The sequence below is a fragment of the Palaemon carinicauda genome, chromosome 28 (genome assembly GCF_036898095.1).
Source record: "Palaemon carinicauda isolate YSFRI2023 chromosome 28, ASM3689809v2, whole genome shotgun sequence".
In the NCBI taxonomy this organism is placed as follows: Eukaryota; Metazoa; Arthropoda; class Malacostraca; order Decapoda; family Palaemonidae; genus Palaemon; species Palaemon carinicauda.
The window spans coordinates 54,137,111-54,143,243 of record NC_090752.1 but is presented as its reverse complement, the minus strand read 5'-3'; the positions used below and the strand labels follow the sequence as shown (position 1 = coordinate 54,143,243).

General features: G+C 40.3%; 1 protein-coding gene across 3 annotated transcripts in view; it reads left to right on the top strand.

Annotated features, from left to right (window-relative positions):
• The first annotated feature begins 363 nt into the window (after positions 1-363).
• LOC137621585 (ADP-ribosylation factor 6) overlaps positions 364-6,133 on the top strand; it is a 41,396-nt gene continuing 35,626 nt past the window's right edge. Inside the window, exon 1 of one of the 3 annotated variants that reach the window (XM_068351998.1) lies at positions 364-520. The gene's annotated coding sequence lies outside the window, so the exon portion shown is untranslated. Of the gene's footprint in view, positions 521-593; positions 813-900; positions 1,102-6,133 lie in introns of those variants that run through there. The other 2 variants (XM_068351996.1, XM_068351997.1) reach the window with 2 other exon arrangements.

The window sequence follows — 6,133 nt, the reverse complement described above, 5'->3', positions numbered from 1 at the left end:
GGTATTTCCAAAGCAATTTAACCGAAGTTACGCAACTTTACGGCGCCTTCATCCGTCGCCATGCACTCCTTCGGGGCATCCCCATCTAATTCCTAGCTTTATCGAAGGAAGAAACAGTTAGAATTAAGGTAAATGGAGTAAAAGGGAAGGAAAGAAGGCGGTAGAGTAGGAGGCGGTGACAGGTGATAGTGGCGGCCGTAGTGGTAGCAGCGGCGGTGGGGGTAATGGAGGAGTCAGAAGGGGGGAGGGGGAATGGAGGAGTGAATGCCGCTAGGGGGAGCGATCCTAGGGAGAGGGGGCGGGAGGGGGAGGGAGAGGAGAGAGGAGTGAATGGTTGGTTGTGCATCGTGTTCGTCTTTTGACCCGGTTAGTGGCTAGAGCGGAAGGATATATTAGACGTCAAAATTTCCCAGAGGTTCTCCTTCGTCAGGAGTTTTCCCCCTCTTCAGGAGACTCGCCTCGCTATCCAGGGATGCCCACGGAGTGCCCGAACCCCCGGAAATAAGGAAATAAGCTTAGGGTGGGGGAACTACTTTGTTTATGATTTAACTTTTAGGGAGGAGTGAGACACGGTGAGAGAGAGAGAGAAAGAGGGAGAGAAAGAGGGAGAGAGAGAGTGAAAGAGAGAGAGAGAGAGAGAGAGGGAGAGAAACTCCTCCAACCGCTGACACCAACGGGATGATGATGATGATGATGAGGAAGAAGTCGAAAAGAGCTTAATTATCGCGGCGGAGACCAAAATTCCAACCTGGTTTTGTACATTAATTCTTTTTTTATAATTCTTCCCCCAAAATCATCTGCTACATGTTAAGGTAAGGCTTCGGCCGTGTCGGCTTTTCCATTTCCATTGATTCTTTTTTTTTTTCGGCGAAATCCTAAATAAAAATTGGGACTCCCTGTCTCAGTCTTGCTAGGCGCCGAGGTGTCAAAAGCCAGGGCTTTCCAGTAGGTCTAAGTCTGGAAGAAATTTGGTTAAATAGACGCAAAACGGATAAAACATTCCTTGTGGTGGTGGATCCGGATGGGGGCGGAAATTGAACAGATTGTGGTCAGGCTACCGTTGGGTTTTCCTACAAAGTTAGGCCTATAGGCTAACCATAGGTAAGGATGATTAATATAATTGGCAAGGTTTGCTAATCATTTACATCTGCACAAAGGTCTAGGCTAACCATTCACTTTAGTACATAGTTCTACATTGGGCTAACCTTTAACACCTGCAGTTGGGTCTAAGCATTCATTGACATCTGCAGTTAGGTCTAGGCTAACCATTCACATCTGTAGTTAGGTCTAGGCTAGTCATTGACATCTGCTGTTAGGTCTAGCCTAACCATTCATTATAGTACATAGGTCTACAATGGACTACTCATTCACATCTGCACATAGGCTTAGGTTACCCATCAACATTTGCAGATAAGTCTAGGCTAACCATTCACTTTAGTACATAGGTCTACATTTGGCTAGCCTTCAACACCTGCAGGTAGGTCTAAGCTAATCATTGACATCTGCAGATATGTCTAGGCTAACCATTCAAATCTGTAATTAGGTCTAGGCTAGTCATTGACATTTTCAGTTAGGTCTAGTGTAACCATTCATTATATTTAATAGGTCTACAATGGGATAATCATTCACATCTGCACATAGGCCTAGGCTACCCATTAAAATTGCTGATATGTCCAGGCTAACCATTCACATCTGTAATTAGGTCTCTGCTAGCCATTGACAACTGTAGTTAGGTCTAGGCTAGCCATTGACATCTGCAATTAGATGTAGGCTAGCAATTGACATTGTAAGTAGGTCGAGGCTAGCCATTGACATCTGCAATTAGGTTTAGTCTAACCATTCATTGTAATACATAGGCCTATATAGGGTGACCATTCACATCTGCAATTAGGTTTAGGGTAATCTCATCTGCACGGTTAGGCTAACCATTAAGCTAACGCTAACCAATAACTTCTGCTAGTTTAGGCTTACCAATCACCTCAACTAGGGTAAGGTAACCAATCACCTCTGCTAGATTAGATGAACCTATCTCCTGCTAGGTTAGGCTAACCAATCACCTCTGGTAGGTTAGGCTAACCAATTACCTCTGGTAGGTTAGGCTAACCAATTACCTCTGTTTAATTAGGCTAACCAATCACCTTAGCTAGGTTAGGCAGGCCAATCATCTCTGTTAGGTTAGGCTAACCTATCACCTCTGTTAAGTTAGGCTAACCTATCACCACTGTTAGGTTAGGCTATCCTATCACCTCTGTTAGGTTAGGCTAACTTATCACCTCTTCTGGTTTAGGTTAATCACCTCTGTTAGGTTAGGTGAACCAATTTCCTCTGTTAGGTTAGGCTAACCTGTCACCTCTGCTAGGTTAGACTAACCTGTCACCTCTGCTAGGTTAGACTAATCTATCAACTCTGTTAGATTAAGCTATATGCTAAATATTTGTTCTTTTCATTCATGAGTAACTGCTCAAGTAAATTTTAACAGGATTTTGAATGAATTAAGACCTTCATGATCAGGATAGGCCCTAGAACTCTAGTTAGGTTAGGATGTATTTTGGATTGGTGTTTAAAAGAGGGTTTTTGGTAAAGAAACGTTCAACACTTTTGTCAATGTCATCATCATCAGCCGTTACTAGTTCACTTAAATCTTTACCTCCACACCTCTAGTAAACATTAGAATGTCACATTTCATCCTAGCCCAACCTAGGATAATGCGTGTTCCTACTCAGAGGCGCGAGCCCCCTGCAAGTCCCCACTCTTTTAATAGTAACTTTGTATGTCGTGTTCCTACTAGTCGTATCTTAAAGTTTCTTTTGATTTGTGAATGATTGGGATGTACTCGTTTTTCTCTTACGCAAATAAAGTCTTCTTTTCGGTTACCTAGTTGTACTGGTGTTTGTCTACACTAGCATGGGTGAGGCCCGCAAGTTAGATCTTAATTTATTTGCGTGCATAGGAGTTTCAACTTGAGCAGACTTTGTACGCGTAGCTGTTTTTTACGGTAATTCAACCATCTTGTGTTGGAAGAATTGGCTTGTTTTGGCACTTTGCGGTAGGCTGTATAGGCTGACTTTGTCTATAACAACTGGTTCTGACCAAAACAGATTATTGCTTGAGTGTTAGTGTTTACAGAGCCCCTGAAATATCTTATTTACAGGTGCGCATTTTTCAATCATTTATGTTCTTCGTAAGTGTGAAAGCTGGGCTTATGCCATTTCATAGGGTAGTAGGAAACTAATAATTACCATTATTATAACTTTTTTTGCTGCCATATTTGGCGTCCTTTCCCCCTTGTTAGGTGGGAGTTGACGGCTAAGCATCCCTCTAGCTCTTGGCAATTAAAACAAATTTCTTATTTGGCTGGAAGAATTATTTTGCATTTTGTAAAAGTTATAGAAATGGCTGAAGATTAGAATGTGGTGAACTGTAATTGATATTGGTTCGTCTATTGTTCCCTATCCACGTCTCGCTTATAACCAATGTGTAATGTAAGAAAAGTTGGCAAAATTGACTTAAGATTTTGGACAAACCCTGATTTATATAGGAAAGTTGACGACTGCCAAAGTACCTTGACTTTATTGTATGTAGTACTTTAGGTGCTACGTGTTATTTTAGCGGTAGGTTATCTGGGTGAACATTTGTGTTAAGTTTTCAAGTATTGTGAGCCATCCAGTACAAGAATCTGGGAAGAAAAATCTTGGAGAATTTGTCAGTGCTGTCAAACATTGTGAATAATAAATAAACAGGAATAGCTTGGCTCTGCTGTTTACCTACTTGTGTAAAAGATAGGCCATTTGTTCCATTTGCTGTAGTATTTTGATAAACGTTGATTTAATCCATTTGACCAAATGTACCTCTGTAATGTATACTAACCACACAGGTGGTTGGTAGGATTATCCTTTTTTATGTTTGCCCCCAATTCTCTATTAACAGGTTTAGTAGTATTTATATAACCTAATTATCCTTTTTTATGTTTGCCCCAATTCTCTATCAACAGGTTTAGTAGTATTTATATAACATAATATAATGTCTGCAAGATTTCACATTCATTTTTTGAATGACTATATTTTAGTATAAAATCCATTTGCTCAAAATTTTTCTTTTTCCCATTTTAATTCTGAATACTTTTAAGGAGTACAGTCTGCATACATATCAATTATAATCGCAATATAATTTAGTTGAATGTATATGCTCGTCTAATGGTTTGTTAGATGTGTGTGTGATGTATAAGTGATATTTTCCTCATATTAAAAAGAATTAATGTAGCTCATGATCACATGAGGAATGCAGTTTTTTCATTTTTATTTATACAAAGGTAAACTTGTAGATAACAGATTTTCTTTGCGAAGAAAGTAACATTTCTTATCTGTGTACACTGCCGTGTAAATCTTGCTGGTATTAGAAATGTTAGTCAAAAGATATCTTTTATTTTCATCACTGCCGACAACTCTGTTGTATTTAGGTGTCTTTGAGTCAGGTGATGGTAGTTTACAGAATTGGAGCTGCTAAATTTTGGAGTTCATTTGTTTGAAGTGTTTGTGAACAAACATGAACTAAGATTATTGCCAGTATTTTCCATAGTAAATTCTTTGTCTTGATTACCTTATAATAGTAATAATGGTAGTGAAATTTGTTATACATTGCTATCACAGTAGATTACAGTATTCAACTGTAATATTTTCAGAGTATTTTTCTTTGAAATACGCCTCACATGGTCAACTAATCGTTGTTGTCTGCTATTCTTAGTGAGTTTTGAATCTTGATTTCCCCCTATGATTTGAATTGGACACCTGTTGATTTATTAGGGAAAGGTAATAGGTCATAAACATGAGGTTATATCAGTACTTTATATTTTGAGTATAGTACTGTATGAGCAATAAAACCTACAAAATGCCTTATGTTTTTACTCTTGTGCTGTACTGTATTTAGATTATATACATAATTAATATTCTATTATGATTTTGCCTCAATATTCAAGACAACCTTAGTTGTCATTTATGTTTGTAAGGTTTTAGTGGAGAATAATTCTAAACTTGTACTTAGTTTGTTCGGAGTTTGGTAAATTTTTGGATTTATCAAATACAGTTTTGTATGAGAATTTTATATAGTCTTTTTTTTAGTTGTTTGATGCAATCTTTTATTGCTATTGTGGCAGATCTGCAAAAGTGCATTCTGTCCATTAACATGATTTTACATTGAGGATGATCGAGTTATTATTATTAACCTGTTCTTTTAATTACTGTATCCATTTGTTGTTTTTTTAATATTAGAATAACAAGTTGTTCCGTAACTGGAATGCAAACTGACGCTATTTATATGGCTATTACTTTCGGTGAAGCTGAAAGGACGAGCCATTAGAATTTAGCGAGGGTTAACTACCCATCCACTCGCCCACCTGTGATGACTGAGCCTTTGCTTTTGGTTCAGATGATGAATGATTGTCACTGCTCTTCCTCCTCCAATTTGGACTGCCATTAACTATTTTTTGCTTTCTATTTTCAATGTGTGTGTGTGCTGTGTTTCTTCTGCGGCCGTGTGGACGAGGGCAGCATCTGCGGGAAGGTAGTCTGCTGTGGAGACGGATCCCCACAGCCATTGCCCCGTCTGCAGAGGACACTATGTAGACAACAAATATGATGAGTGTCGGGAGTGGTCTGCTTCCCAGTTGGCAAGGTATGGGCATAGACGGAAGGAGAAGTCTAAGCGGGATTCTTCTTTGAAGGCTTCTTCGAAACAGAAAAATACCAAGGCTGCTTCTTCCTCCTCCCGACCGTCCTCCGAAGTTCCTACTTGAACAGCATCCTCCCGGGGGTGGGAGATGCAACGAGTAGTAGTATGGGCCGTTAAACTCCTGGCCAACCTCGGTCCTCAAGAGACGGTGCTGCCTCCCCTAGTGGGGTTGCCCCGGCTCTCCCCCCTGAGCGAGGCCATGTCTCTTTCTCCCTTGTTACAGATGTGGCCGTCGTTGGGTTTGCCTAGTGCTCTTTCTAAGGAGGCATTGCTGCGGGTCTTGCACCAGGGGTGCGGATGTTCATCTTGCATCAGCGTCAGACATCGACCCCATGTCCCTTGTCAACGTTGTTTTGGAGAGCTCGTCTGCTGCCTGCCAGCTGCTCCTACGGCTGCGTCTTCTTCATCT